The sequence below is a fragment of the Phoenix dactylifera genome, chromosome 6 (genome assembly GCF_051530095.1).
Source record: "Phoenix dactylifera cultivar Ajwa chromosome 6, Ajwa_hap1_PhDact_Kaust_v1.1, whole genome shotgun sequence".
NCBI lineage: Eukaryota > Viridiplantae > Streptophyta > Magnoliopsida > Arecales > Arecaceae > Phoenix > Phoenix dactylifera.
In genome coordinates this window covers 36534105-36549371 of record NC_143195.1, presented here as the reverse complement: position 1 = coordinate 36549371, position 15267 = coordinate 36534105, and the positions used below count along the sequence as shown (strand labels likewise).

The 15267-nt window shown below is 41.1% G+C and overlaps 1 long non-coding RNA gene and 1 pseudogene across 2 annotated transcripts; one reads left to right on the top strand and one right to left on the bottom strand.

Annotated features, from left to right (window-relative positions):
- Positions 1-7453: 7453 nt before the first annotated feature.
- LOC103721137 (uncharacterized) lies at positions 7454-8110 on the bottom strand. Its single transcript, XR_606274.6, has 3 exons — positions 7934-8110; positions 7721-7795; positions 7454-7633 (listed from the first exon to the last, which is right to left on the bottom strand). It is a non-coding gene; the product is annotated as an uncharacterized LOC103721137 (long non-coding RNA).
- A 629-nt stretch (positions 8111-8739) lies between these two features.
- Positions 8740-12526, top strand: LOC103721150 (CO(2)-response secreted protease-like; annotated as a pseudogene). The gene is made up of 9 exons (XR_016395625.1): positions 8740-9221; positions 9515-9774; positions 9880-9995; positions 10199-10699; positions 10841-10944; positions 11040-11282; positions 11397-11511; positions 11635-11845; positions 11951-12526. The product of XR_016395625.1 is annotated as a CO(2)-response secreted protease-like (transcript).
- Positions 12527-15267: the final 2741 nt, after the last annotated feature.

Here is a 15267-nt window from a genome sequence, read left to right as displayed (position 1 = left end):
CAACATAATTGGGTATATGCTTCTCTGAGATCATACGCACAGCAGAACCCTCATTAGATTCAGTTTTACTGTTTCTTGGGATCATATCCACCGCAACATCATGTTTGCTTGTGATCGACGATATGATGGATACATATATGAGCATAACTTATACTTGCATAATCGGACTAATGCATGTAGTGCTCTAGATTAACTATGTTATTATTGGTTACCCCATCATGGGCTGGAAACGTGACCACAGTTAGGCTAAAGCTGGAAATAAAAAGGGATTGATGTGTGGATGTGAATTTAATTAAAAGAACATGGACTTTGGGTTATCTCGTTATTATTGGTTTGCCCGTCACAGGCTCTAAGTGTGACACTATTGGTTTGCCCCATCATAGGCTCTAAGTGTGACACTATTGGTTTGCCTATCACAGGCTCTAGGTGTGACACTATTGGTTTGCTCGTCACAGGTTCTAAGTATGACACTATTGATTAGTTTGCCCCATCATAGGCTCTAAGTGTGACACTATTGGTTTGCCTGGCCATCACAGGTTCTAAGTATGATACTATTGGTTTGCCCATCACATGCTCTAAGTGTAATACTATTGGTTTGCCCCATCACGGGCTGGAAACGTGACCGAGATTTGGCCCAAAGTCAAAAAAATAATTGATCCGGATCAAGTTTAAAAGGAATAGAATTAAAAACATTAATGAAGATATTTGAGATATTGCATGACATATCACGCTTGAGTGGCTAGATTTTTGTTGAAATTTGACGCGCATATTTATACCGATTATTCGAGCCTTTTGATAGCCGGTTTATGATTTCATGATATGTGCATCAATTTCTTGTGGTTTTCAAATTCATATTATTGCTGTGTTGGTATGAATGTGTAGGAATTCTTACTGGGCTGTAAAGCTCACCCTCCTTATTCTTTCTCTGTTCAGAGTTGCAGGATGCATAAACATGGATGGATTGGGTGTGGAGTGCGAGTGTAAGAGTCATTAATTAGTTAGATAGTTTATTTGATACCGATGAATATTAAAAGTTCTTGTAATTGAACCAATTTGATTATCTGGATATATTGGATTTGTCTATTTGAATTAATTAATTAAGTATGGATTTATTGGATTTTTGTTTATTTTAGACCTTGCATGATCTTTAGGGCACTTCTCTATGACTCATGTGGCCGATCGCATACCAGACTTGGGTGCTGGGTTCAATGCGTGACACCTTATGCCAGTTCTAACGTAGCATATGCAATTGGGTGGATTATAGAGTTAAAAGCCAGAACTGCAGACAAAATCAGGCCAATGAGGGATCGCTAGCACACTATGACTGAGTAGTATAACTAATATTCCAAAGGATGAGGTCTAACCACATCAGTCTCTCTAAGCACATCCTCCATTGCAGCAGCTCTTTTCCAAGTAACAGGCTGCTCACCATTTGCTTTCAGGAACTGTCCATATGCTGCAGTAGAAGAAGATGGTGACATGGAATTTTGAGTTTCAGCTGAGTCTCTTGGAATGTCAAGAGATAGTGAAACAAGCGATGACAACAACATGCCTGCGACAAACTTCTCTAGTCTAGTTGCCTGATACAGATCGTAGTATATCAGATTCATCTTGAAACCCTCAACCTGTTGTAAAGCAGACAAAAATGAAGTCAATGACAGTGTAATAAAACCAGCAATCAAAACAATTCGTTTATAGTCTTGTTCATAACACCGTCTATTGTATCTTCAGTTCTTATATTATAGATATTGTTTAATATTGTTTTCCAATATGATTCCATGCAACAAATTCTGACCGTCTTATGGGATTCTTTTTGTTTTTATATTCTAGCTAATCAGTAGCTGAATTCACTAGAGTTAGACCATAAATTTATGATAAAAAGTTATGTTAAATTCTGTATTCAATTAAGACACTCTGAAGAGATAACTTTGAAAGTAAATTAAGCAATATGGAGCTGTATACAGCTACTGGGTTTAGTCTCCTTAGTGTTGTGTTATAAGCATATGTTTGCATGAGAGCAGGTGTACGTCCACAAATTTGTAATTTATCACTACATCCAAATGGATACAGACATTGCATCTCTAGTAGAATCTAATAATGGTAAGCTAAAATATTGCACAATTTGGGTATAAATTGTTCCCAGATGAACTTAGAAGGATCAACATCTTCTTCGTCATAATAAATGATTCCATCAACATTTGGATTAAATTTTTTGATTTGATTTGATCCAATTTACATAAATACTAAGTATTTTTTGTATTTGGAAAAAAAAATAATCAAAACTTTGATTGGATATCTCGAAATTGTGTATTAGTAGGCTAGCATGATCTGAACTATAGACGGCTGGGCCACATTGCAACAAAAATAAAATTTTGGTGGCTAATTGAATTTTTTTAAATAGTTGGTGCCTAAGTGTAATTAGCCCAAACTTGAAGGGGTGTCTCTATAATTTTTTTTTCTTTTATACAATAGAAAAACATACTAGATCGTCATCAAAACTTTCTCATCATGGATTTTGTACATAGTAACTCGTAAATATTTAATGGAAACAGTGTTGTGTTACTTGTCTTTTTTCTGTGCAATTTGCTTATGAAATTCCTTGCATTTTCAATAATATTTTGTCTTTTCATATCTATTAACTGTTTTATATTATTCTCGGGTTTGTCTTTCATGATCAAGGTCATTTAATTTTGCAGGTTTGATAAATGTGTAATCTGAATTTTACTAGAAGAAACATAAGACTTTTCCGTTGTTAGTACTCTATATTATTCTGTGACTTGTGTTAAAAATTAACACCGTTTATGCTATTCGCTACCAATTTTGTTACTGTGACTCTCAGATGATTATGTAATTGCAGTTATAATATTGGATTGAACTTTTTGACATCCTTGATGCATGATGTGGTATCTCGTTTATTTTTGTTGACCATCTATCATTTTCTATTTTGATATGGCTGGGCTTCATGAGCATCTGGTGTCTCAATTCTTATGATGGCTTCTTCTTCAGGATCATGTGCAGCAACAACAGATGGTTGACCATGTTGGCCATGAATTTTACAGTCAGTAAACAAAGTGTTCGAGAAAACTGCACTGCCTGAACTGCTTCCTATGGAGCCATTTGTTTTGGTAGAACAAAAGATCTTATTAGTGTTCTTTTATTGGATTTGGGCTTGTTCCTTTTGACATCCTCTATCCTTCTACAACTTTAAAGGTTTGCTTTTTATCTTTTATAATATCTACTTGCACATCAGATGGTCTACAATGTCTGTGGAGATAATCTGTGTATATATACATGTGATCCTGTGCTTGCTGCTCTCATCATTCAAAGGCTTTAATATCATTATTATTAGTATCATTATAATTTCTTGTTGACACAAAGATTGTGGCACATTGGTTACATAGCTCAGTTGGGAGGGGCCAACTAGTTCAGTTGATAGATTCATTTGAGGTGCATTGGCCCCTTAACTCAGTTGTGAGCGTGTTAACTATTTCACTTGGTAGATTCATTGGAAGTTGGGTATTGCTGGGATGGGCTTATGTCCCACCCTTATCCTTATTTAGGATGGGCTTTGAAGTAGAAGAAAGATTAAGATGTGCCATAATCTTCTAATGCTTTTAATCCACCTTGTGTTAAGCCCCAGTTTGTACTAAAACCGCTTTGACTGATATGAACTCCGGCTGTAACAAGAAGCTCCAGCTTCTAGTGGAATTGTTGTCCCTGAAATAAGCTCCTTTGATCAGAATCCTATACTTTCAAGTAATTCTGATTTCTAAGATAGTGTTTGGCTGGGATAGCGCTATTTCTACCCCCTCATCACTTGTTTGTCTCTTTGACAAACTTGTTGAAAAGGATTTCCTGCTTATATACAATGATCCTATCGAAGAGAATGAAGAGTTCTCTCAATTCATTCAATTTGAATCTTCCTCAATCCGTTCAATTTGAATCTTTCAAAAAAAAATTAGGAGATGGAAGAATTGCAAAAATAAGATTTTCTGATTAAAAAAAAAAATCAACTCTCTTAAAACTGCATGATTTTTTTCTTAAAAAAATTATCTCAGTTAGACATCATATGATTATTTTATGATCTTCGAAAGTTTAGCCTGTGATTCGGCTTTTTGATATAGTGGATCTCGCTTTTGGATTTTATCCAGCCCTACTCGTAATGGCCAAAGTGATCTACATCGAGTTTGGGGATTCTTCTGGATCATCTAAAAAGGAGGAGAAATATCCAAACATGTAGTGAGTCTTTTTTTTCCCCTACTCTTTTAACGCTTGTGCAGCTTCTTAATTTATATTTTCTCTTTCTGTTGTTGCCTGCTCTCCTGAAGATGGTTTCATTTTCAACATGGAGTGCTTGTAGCTTTTCTTTCCTATGAAAAATGGTTCCAGGTGACAGAAATGGTCGACTTAAGCATGCATGCTAAAACCAAGCCAACCCATGTGATTTTAATATCCATTCTAAGTGGCCCAAACCTAACCCCACTTTGGTTTGAGACCCAAAAACCAAGTCAACCCATGTGATTTTAATATCCATTCTACGTGGCCCAAACCTAATCCAAATTTGATTTGATACGTAAATCAGAAAGGAGAATTTTATCCACAACTCGTCTGGTTCTCCCAAAAAAACATCAAACCCTAACATGGAGGGATCAGGCAGTCGGGCACGTTTCTTTTCAATATATGAACCTTCTATATCTGTTCTCAGGAGCTGCGAACATAGCAACTTTTAATTCACATATAAGTATCTAATCTTCTCCTACACATTAAAACATAACGTACATTGATACCTGGGCAATGCAAGCTATTTTTCTTATAGCTAACAAAACATGTTCAAACTATCATCCGACCAGTTCATTCCAGACAAAAGTGAGACTAAGCCAGCTCCAATTTTCCATCCAATAAAGGATTTCTTTCTGGTCAGTGGTCACCACCATTTCCACAATCAATTGGAAGGGATATTGGAAAGAGCCAGCCTAAGGGTCTAATTTCCAAATAAACTTACAATTTGAGCCGTAAAGGGAGGAGAGCTGGGCATTTCTAGGGTGCCAAGCCTTGAGTAATAGATAGTGGATCCTTGGAATATAATATAGGGCTCAGCATGTCTAAATCTCATGTTGCAAACATGGCACACTCTTCAGTCTTCACCCCTCCTGCAAGTCATCAATTATAGTAGCACTAGAGTACCACCTCTATGCTAAGGCTGCAAATGGGCCGGGTTGACTTGTGACCCGGCCCGCTTAGATCCGATCCGACCTCAACCCGGCCCGCTTAGATCCGATCCGACCCAAATTGAAGGACCCGCAGGGCCGAGCTAGGTGCTAAAATTGGATTTGTTCTATTTTTCGGGTCGGGTCTGGGTTTACTAAATCTCGACCCGATCCGGACCCGACCCGACCCATTTTTTTGGATCAATTTTGAATCATTTACCCAATGACCTGATCCGACCCGATCCGAACCTGAATGACCCGTTTAGGCCTGCAGCCCGCCGGCCCGCAGTCTACTGGTACAAAGCTAAAAACATTTTTATTAAAAAAATGCAAAAAAAAAAAAGCAAAAAGGGTGGGGGAGTGGTACAAGAGTACTTGCCTCCTAGATCACGCCTCCCCACTCCATATGGTCGCGGAACGTCATGTCGTCCTTAATGATAATGGGACGGCTATAGATACGGGAAGCCCCTCACCCCCTTTTCATCCGAAATTGGGTGGCCTTCCCTATTCTCACCATCTTTTTCTTTGGGTTTTTTGGGTTGCAGGGCAATGGAAATGGAAGGAGCCGCAGAGGTGCTAATTAAAGTGAGTGACCTGCTCATCTCCGGAGAGGGCCAGTGGGATGAGGTGCTGATCAGGGAGGCGTTTGGGGCGCAGTTAGCTGAGAAGATTCTTGCTATCCTGCTACCTTAGGGAGCAGCGATAGACAGACAAATTTGGGTGGCCATAGGGAGAGCCATAGTCCGCTCAGTTGACCTAAAGGCAGTGATGGTTGGCGAGACTTCCACACGATTTGATGGTGGTTGGATCTGGAGGATGTGGGTCTACCTCTTAGTTTCTTTGTTCAGTTAGAAGGTCGCCTGGGATTGTTTGCTGACCATGAGCTTGCTGGCTAGAAAGGGAGTCAGGATTTTTCCGATGTGTGTGGACTGCTCAAACTTGGTGGAGTCTGTCAACCATATTTTGCTAGAGTGCCCATGGGCAGCACAGGTCTGAAGGAGGACCTTGTTTCTCTTGTCGGGCCCGTGGTGTTAGCTGCGGATCTTCTTCAGCATGTGAGGTCTGCCATATGGTTCGAGCACTGCTAGGTGGGGCATTGCTGCCATCTATTTGGCTTACCATATCTAGTTAAGCAGAAATGACAGAGTCTTCGGGAATAGGAGGGCTCCCCTGAGGATAGTTGTGGAAAAAGCTCTCTGTCAGGCTGTGGAAGTCACTAAGGCAGCCGAGTCTGATTCATCTGAAATGGCTAGGGACATCTTGGACCCCCTCTCTGCTAATATTGTTTCCAAACATGTCCTTGTGTCTTGGGAGCTCCCACCCCTGGCCATCTCAAGATGAATTTCGATGGTAGTCTGTCCGCTGATGGTGATAATGTTGAAGTAGCATTCGTGATCAGGGACCAGGCCTCCAGATTGATTACTGCAGGAGGGCGCCGTACTTTTAAGGCTTTTGCTTTTGGGGCGGACCTCAGGGCAGTGTGGGAGGGACTCTCCTATGTGATGTGCTAGAGGCTGGGTGTATCATCCCTGAGTGAGACTCAGCCGCAGTGATTGAACGCATACTAAAGGGGGGCGGGGGGAGGCAGTGCAGCTACTTCTAGGCAACATCCGGCTGATGCTAAGGGAGTGCTATGCTTTTCGGGCTGTGCATGTATTTTGGGACGCAAATAGAACTACTGATTGAATCGTCTCATTTGCTGCCCAACATTCTAAAGGGATGCTCTAGACTCGACATGCTTCTGTCCCTCCGCCATTGTGTAGTCTTCTTTCTATAAATTCAGCTAGCTGTGCTCACGCGAGGTTAATGTGAGCAACCGATGTACAAAAAAAAAAGAGTTGCAGTGGCTATTGCTGCTCCCCAGGACAACAACCGATCATCATATGACAGGTGGTGAAATGTCATGTTGCCCTTAATGATAATAGGATGCGGACCCTCTCCGCAATTTTGGCGTCGATGCTTTCTAAAGCGTCACAAAAGCGTCGGTATTTGGAGAGTGGAAATTTTTTTTGCTGACGCTTTTTGAAAGAGTCGGCAAATAATGAAAACTTTGCCCATGCTTTAAAGCGTCGGCAATACTTATTCTAACGACGCTTTAAAGCATCGTTAGAATTATTTTTTTAAAAAAAATAAAAGTTTAATTAATTTTTTGGGAGGCTAAAAAAATCTGTATCCAACTGGTTCCTTTTGATTCTCTTAATAGCACAAGATAGATAAAAAAAAAAAGAATAAAATTAGAAAAGACATAACATAAGAAGAACCACTTTATTGATGTTTCTTTGCATATTTACAAATTACAAACTAAAAATTACGGTAGAAATAACACAGGAAGCATCCCTTGGCCGCAGTAGCTTCTTTGAAGTCTTCGACGCCGCAGTCCTCTTCTTGGTCTTCATCTTCTTTGCACAAACCTTGTACAGTTCTTTCTAGAAAGGAATGCTTAATATGTTAATGTTTTGAAGGTTGAATAAATTCCAATCAAACCATGAAATTATCAAGAAAATAGCAAGAACCTCATCCATGGCTGCGACGGGAAGGAAAAAATGCATGGGATCGCATCTCCATCCAAAAACTCCAAATCGAGATGACTACATACACAAAAAGTTTAACAGCTTCCACATCAAGAACGAACATAGCATCGGAGAAACGCAACCTTCTCACTGATATCTATGAAAACCAATCAAAGATCATGAAAGAAACATATACAAGATGCAAAAGTTACAGACCTTGACATGGAAAGCGGATCGAAGAGCGATGGCAGAGTAGATCGGTGATCTCGTCGCGGTTGGAGAAGAGGGCTTCTTGGCTCATTGAAACCCTAGACGGACAAGATGGGGGCTCACAAAAGAAGGAAGGGGTCAGGGATTTTGTTTGGTGGGGGGGGGGGGGGGACGATTAGGGATTTATGGTGTTTGGGGGGGGGGGGGGGGGGGTGCGATTTCGCCGCAGTTGGAGAAGAGGGCTCCTTGTTGGCACGTTGAAACCCTAGACTGACAAGATGGGGGCTCGCAGAAGAAGGGGGGCGCGATTTTGTTGCAGCTAGAGAGGAGGGTTTCCTGCTGGCTCGTCGCGGCTGGAGAAGAGGGCTTCCTGCGGCTGCAGAAGAGAACTGGAGATGGACAAGATAGGGACTGCGATGACCAAATTGCCATACTTCTTTCTTGCGTCGGTAGCTAAGAGTCAGGAAAAACTTTTTTTGCTGTAGTGGCAGCAGCAGCGGCAGAAAAACCCTTCTCCGCTAACTCCATACCTTGCCTTCATTCATAAATTAAAGCAACAAGTCCGAACTCGACCCGAACCCGGACCTAGACTCGAACCGAACCCGATCCGATCTTCAATTGGGTCAGATCTAGGTCCAAAATTAAGACCCGAATAAGAAACTTGGTCGGATCGAGGTCACTCACGATTCGACCCGATCCGACCCATTTGCACCCCTACACTATGCCCACTATATCATATCTCCCCTATCCGATATATACTAGCGACAGGTAAAGCTCCAATTCTCTAGCATTTTGCTATTGCGTAGCATGATTTCATCGCATCGGCATCCTTTCGTGACTCAAATATCGTATATCATGAGAGAGAGAGAGAGGGAGAGGGGGGGGGGGAGAGAGAGAGAGAGAGAGAGAGAGACTGGAGTATTTTCCCTGGAATTGCTAAATGTTAGATGATGGCGCACTTGCAAGCAGGGGGCTCGCAGTACGGGAGTTTATTAGCAAGCACCCACTAAGCCATGCCTACCACCTCCTTCTGTTATAAATACTCAGACCTCGAGAGTAGGAAGGAAGAGCCATTCATTTTGGAATTGGCTGAGACAAAGGATATGATGGGTCCTTCAGTAGTCCTTCGCATTTCCTTTCTCCTTGTCTGTCTTCTCTTGGAGGTAGGGATGCTCTGGGGCCAGCAAGAGAACAGAGATGTTTATGTGGTCTACATGGGAGCTGTCCCAGCTGATACCTCTGTGGACATTTTGAAGGAAAACCACCTTCAGCTTCTGGCTTCAGTACTGCAAAGGTTGCTTCCTCTTCAGCTCCTCCTTTTGCCTCTCTCTATTCATTCAGAATTTTCCTTTTAGTATTATTGCAATTTGCAGGTAGGATGTGGAAATTTTAGGGATTAGGACAGAGAATTTCCTGGGCAACATATATTTCTCGACCCATCTGATATACTTCATATTATCTGAAATCTTCCCACAGTTTGTTAGTACTTTAGAGATGTGTCCATCTAGTTTCCAAGCTCTGCTACCATGCTAAAGGCTTAACATATGCTTCCTTTCCCCCTCGTTTTGGGATTAAACTTTGGATCAGGGGACAGCATGCAGAAAAGACGCTGATCCGGAGCTATAGGCATGGTTTCTCTGGGTTCGCTGCAAGATTGTCAGAGGAAGAGGCCCTTGCCATCAGTAGAAAAGAAGGGGTTGTGTCGGTGTTTGTTGATCCCATCTACCAACTCCACACCACTCGATCATGGGACTTCCTACAGCAAATGGAGACCGACCCGAATCCAGATTCAGACCCAGCCTCATCAACTCAAGCATCAGACACCATTATTGGAATCCTAGACACAGGCAAGCTTCAAAAATCAGAATCCTTCCTATCCAACATAAATTGGTTTCTCCGACCCCAAAGTCTAGGTTCTAAGTATAATTCTTTCATCATTTTTTCGCTTCTAGGAATTTGGCCAGAATCAGAAAGCTTCAGTGATAAAGGCATGGGTGCAATTCCAAGCCGATGGAACGGGACTTGCATGGAAGGGACTGATTTCAATGCATCCAACTGTAACAAGTGAGCTGAAAACAGTGCAGTTGGTAGTTAAGTTAGTTAATACTGTTTATAACCAATGGACGCATGCCCTGGGTTACTAGAATAGAATTGGTTGTGTGCACCTCATGGCCCCACCCGAGAACCTATGACCTGTGTTCTATCACCAAGGAGAAGGCCCCGAGCATTCCTTTTTGAGTCATCGATCCTTTTCTTCTCTTAAACAAGAAGCTGATTGGAGCAAGGTATTACGAGGGTACTGGATCTGCCTCCCCACGAGATGAACGTGGTCACGGGACGCACACTGCCTCCACGGCAGGCGGGGATGCGGTCATGCAGGCTTCCTACTACGGCCTTGCAGCAGGGACAGCCAAGGGAGGGTTCACCGCAGCCAGGATCGCTGTGTACAAGGTTTGCACATTTAACGGCTGTTCTGGGTCTGCAATTCTGGCCGGGTTCGATGATGCCATCGCCGACGGCGTTGACCTGCTCTCGGTGTCGCTGGGGGCCTCAGCGTACTTCCGGCCAGACTTTGATGAGGACCCGATTGCCATCGGAGCATTCCATGCCGTGGCGAAGGGGATTACGGTGGTGTGCTCCGCCGGGAATTATGGACCCGACGCCAGTACGGTGGTGAACGCGGCCCCGTGGATTCTAACAGTTGCTGCCACGACCATCGATCGGCGTTTTGAGTCTGATATCGTGTTGGGTGGGAGCAACAAGGCAGTCAGCGTATGATATTCTCGCTGTTTTATTTTTGGATCTTTTGTTTCTTTGGATTCATTTCTTGTGAAAATTCCTCTGGATTCATCAAGCCACAGAAATTAGCCAACTTCTTTCTGCTGGTCTTGTTCTTGTTATTGGAAATTGCAGGGTCAGGCAATAAACTTCTCTAATTTGGAGAAGTCACCAGTATATCCATTGATCTATGGCGGATCAGCCAAGTCTGATTCTAGCTCTAGCGTCGAATCAGCAAGGTTAGTGAAATGAGACAAATCTTCTAATCTAAACATCTACTTGAAAGAGATTATAGAATACTTCGACTCCATTGATCTCCAAATGAATAATTCAGTCACTGCGAGCCCGGCGCATTGGATGAAAGCAAGATCAAAGGAAAGATAGTTCTTTGCAAGCACTTCCAGAACGATTCGCAGAAAATGTTAAAGATAGAAGGATTGAACAACTTGGGTGCAGTTGGTGCGATCTTGATTGATGACTTGGAAGTAGCCGTTGCTACCGCTTACGTCTCCTTTCCAGCGACTGAAGTCTCCTCGCAAGCAGCGGAAGAGATACTCACCTACATCAACTCCACCAAGTAAAAGAAAACGAAAAATAACAAATTCTTCTTGTTTGCATGGCCGCATCAACTTGTTACTTCACCTTTACTAAGTGTGCTTGTTTTTTGTTTTTTTGTTTTCTTTTTCCGAAGGAACCCAGTAGCCACAATCCTTCCAACAATCACAGTTACGAAATATAAGCCAGCACCAATGGTGGCCTACTTCTCTTCAAGAGGCCCTTCTCCTCAAACTAGTAACATTCTCAAGGCAGGTTCAATCTTCATCTTTTTCTAACTTTTTTGGTCCTTGTAGGGCATCCTTAATTTGTGTCAAAATTAATTGTGTTCGAGTGATGAAGATGGTAAAGAGAATAGAGATTTATGTTTGCAGCCCGACATCGCTGCTCCTGGAGTCAACATCCTTGCAGCATGGATACCAAGCGACTCCTCAGAGGTTCCCCAAGGCCAGAAGCCTTCAGCATTCAATTTTGACTCCGGGACTTCCATGGCCTGCCCGCATGTTTCTGGAATCGCGGCCACCATCAAAGCTTCGAATCCTACTTGGAGTCCAGCCGCTATCCGATCAGCCATCATGACCACAGGTATCAAGCTCCTCATTTCGAACTGTTCGAGACTACATTGCTTGTTTTTGTTCAGTTCGAAACTAATTTCGAACTCATCTGGGTGTGATGCCGCCCGACATATAGCAACTCAGACGAACAACGATAAGGCTTCAATCACAACTGACTCGGGATCCACAGCGACGCCATATGACTATGGAGCCGGGGAAGTAAACCCAACAAGTGCACTGCAACCGGGTCTGGTGTATGAAGTAGGAACCGAAGATTACTTGCAGTTTCTGTGCAACTACGGATACCAGTCATCAGAAATCAAACTTATAACAACCATTCCGGATGGATTTGAGTGCCCAGAGAACTCAAGCAAGGACTTGATCTCCAATCTGAATTACCCGTCGATCACCATCTCGAGCTTGATGGGGAATGGGAGAAAGATAGTGAACAGGACGGTCACCAATGTGGGAGCTGAGGAGGAAACCACGTACGTTGCGAGCATTCAGTCTCCACCTGGGATAGACGTGAAGGTGACGCCCAGTAAACTGCAGTTCACGAAGAATATCAAGAAACTGAGCTACCAAGTTATCTTTTCCGCTGTGAACTCTTCAACAAAAGGTGACCTCTTGGGTTCCATCACTTGGTCAGATGGAACATACAAGGTTAGAAGCCCATCAGTAGTCAGCAGCAATTGAGCGAAATGCTTGGTCTTCCTGCCGATGTGTATCAGATAATTTACACAAATGCTGTCACAATCAAAATAATATTTAATAAAAAATCCACTTCAGTGGGTTAATGAGACAGAAATTTCAGATCTTTTGACCACTAATGCACTAAGGAATAATTCGTCCAATATATTAATGGAGGCTATGTGCATGTCTGAACGGGGATATCCGTGGATACGGCATGCAACTTCAGCAGAAGTGATGCTCTAATATGACACGGTCACAAGCTATATATGGAAACCCTAAATTGCTGCAATATGGCATATTATCTCTGAAAGAATGGGTAATTTTAAGAAGTTTTGGTATTCAGTGACCAAAACATTATTTCATTGAATGTTTAAATAGAGTTGCTGGTTTACATATACAGCTGACAGAAGATAACAATACAACGTAAATATCTCAACAGGAATTTAAATCCTAGAGCTAATCCTCAGGTGCAATAGATAATATAAACAGAATACAATATCTCAACAAGAATTCAAATCGTAGAGCTAATCCTCAAGCGTAACAAAAGCTGGAGAAGAGGTCATATTGATCGAGTCCTTTGTTTCACTAACATCCCCTTGCAAATTGATGGGGGGTGAAACCACGAGCAGTTTGTCACGAAGAGTCGGAAAACGTGTAGAGGATAAGCCCTTGGTAAAAACATCTGCCAACTGATCATAAGGGTCTAAGTATTTCACGACAACATCGCCATTCAATACTTTCTCATGTATGAAGTGAAAATCAGCTTCAATGTGTTTAGTCCTAGCATGAAAAACTGGGTTAGAGGCCAATGAAATAGCAGATACATTATCACACCACAAGACCAGCGGATTAGGAAGAGGTATCTGCAGTTCACGTAATAGCATGCGCAACCAAAAAACCTCAGCTGTAGTGAGCGCAAGTGACCTGTACTCGGCCTCAGTGCTTGAGCGCGATGATTGCTTTTTAATTCTTAGCAGACCAAGAAATTAAACAAGGACCCATAAAAACACCATAACTAGAAGTAGATCTTCTATCATCAAGATTGCCTGCCCAGTCCGAATCACAAAATGCTTGTAAATTGATATCACCTTTCTGAAATAAAAGGCCATGATTGATAGTACCTTTAAGATATCGAAGCACTCATTTGACCACTGTCCAATGTGAAGAAGAAGGACTATGCATATGCTGGCATAGCTAATTAACAGAGTAGGAAACATCAGGACAAGTAAGTGTGCAATATTGTAAAGCACCTACTTTTTGGTAATATTGTGTGGTCTCATCATCAGAAAGAAGATCACCATCATGAGCTAAGAGTTTTGAACCAGAAGCTGAAAGAGAATTAACAGGTTTGGCACCCGTCATATGAGCTCGATCGAGAAGTTTCCTGATATATTTTGTCTGCCTCAAATAAAGCTCGATCAAGATCTGTGTGATTGCTCCTGCTCGTTGTCCCAAGAACCTCGTAAATTGAAGGGTGAGGCGAGGTGAGGGCTGCCTATTTATAGGCGACTAGGGCATCTTGGCGGCGAACTAGGATTGAAATTGAAGGATTAATTAGCTTAGCTTTTCCAGGTCGAGCGAAAATCTTTAATTTGGATTAGAATTATTTAAAAGTTAATTACGTCGAGGCCCATCATAAAAGCGTCTCGTTTAAGAGCCGGTTTCGCACCCCGGTAATCCTAAACACCTAGCCTAAGATCAGTGCGCCCCGTACTCTGCCCAAGCTTAATCCAATAAATTACAAGTGAGCTCGACTTGATATCACAATAACCCAAATCAGAAACAAATCAAAATTAAGAAAAAAAATCATCTGATTCTCCCTCCATAGTTACGTTTAAAATTTCAAATAAAAGTGAAGTGGATCGGATAATATCCATTTGAATTTACTTTCGTATCCGAATCTATTCGAATATGGATAGAAATTTGAGCATTCGACTAATATCCGTATTCGTATCCATTTCCGTCAAAAAAAAATGGATATGGATATGGATATGGATAGAAACTATCCAATCCGTATCCGAATATCCGATTCCATTTGTAACTCTATTTAATTTTATATAACACTCATGAACTTTTAAGAAAAATAAATGGCTATACTAATATGCTATTAACTTGATTTATCATCCACTAAGTAATATATTTGATTCTGTGGTCATAAAGTTTAATTATCTAATTTATATCCATATTTTTGGTATCTGATTTGTATCCGTATCCATTTAAAATAAATATGCATATAAATTTTTGCATCTAACTAATATCCATAGCCATATCTGTATTTGTTAAACGAAATAAATATGGATATAGATATACTAGTATCCAATCCCATTTCAACCCTAATTCCAAATATGTATCCGTAATTTATGTACAATCTTTAATTAGAAGAATAATTTCTTGAAAGACTAGTATCTATACCTGTATGATAGACAAGTTTTAGCACTGTGTTTTCACTATATAAAATACCTATTATAGTAAAAATATAATATAAATATAAAGTAAAAATGTATTACAAAATATAGTAAAAATATTGTACTACAACATATCTATCATATAAGTAAAAACAAGAATTATTCTTCTAAATAAGAATTGCAAACCTGAAAACTTCTATTTAGAAATTAGGGTGCCAACCAGCCCAAAACATAAATTATGTTGAGAAGGCACATTAAGTTCATAGTATTATGAAATTTTCATAAATTTTAGAAATGTTACAGCCCAATCTCATAGGTACTTAAGAGAGGCTATACAAATCATAAGATAGCCAAC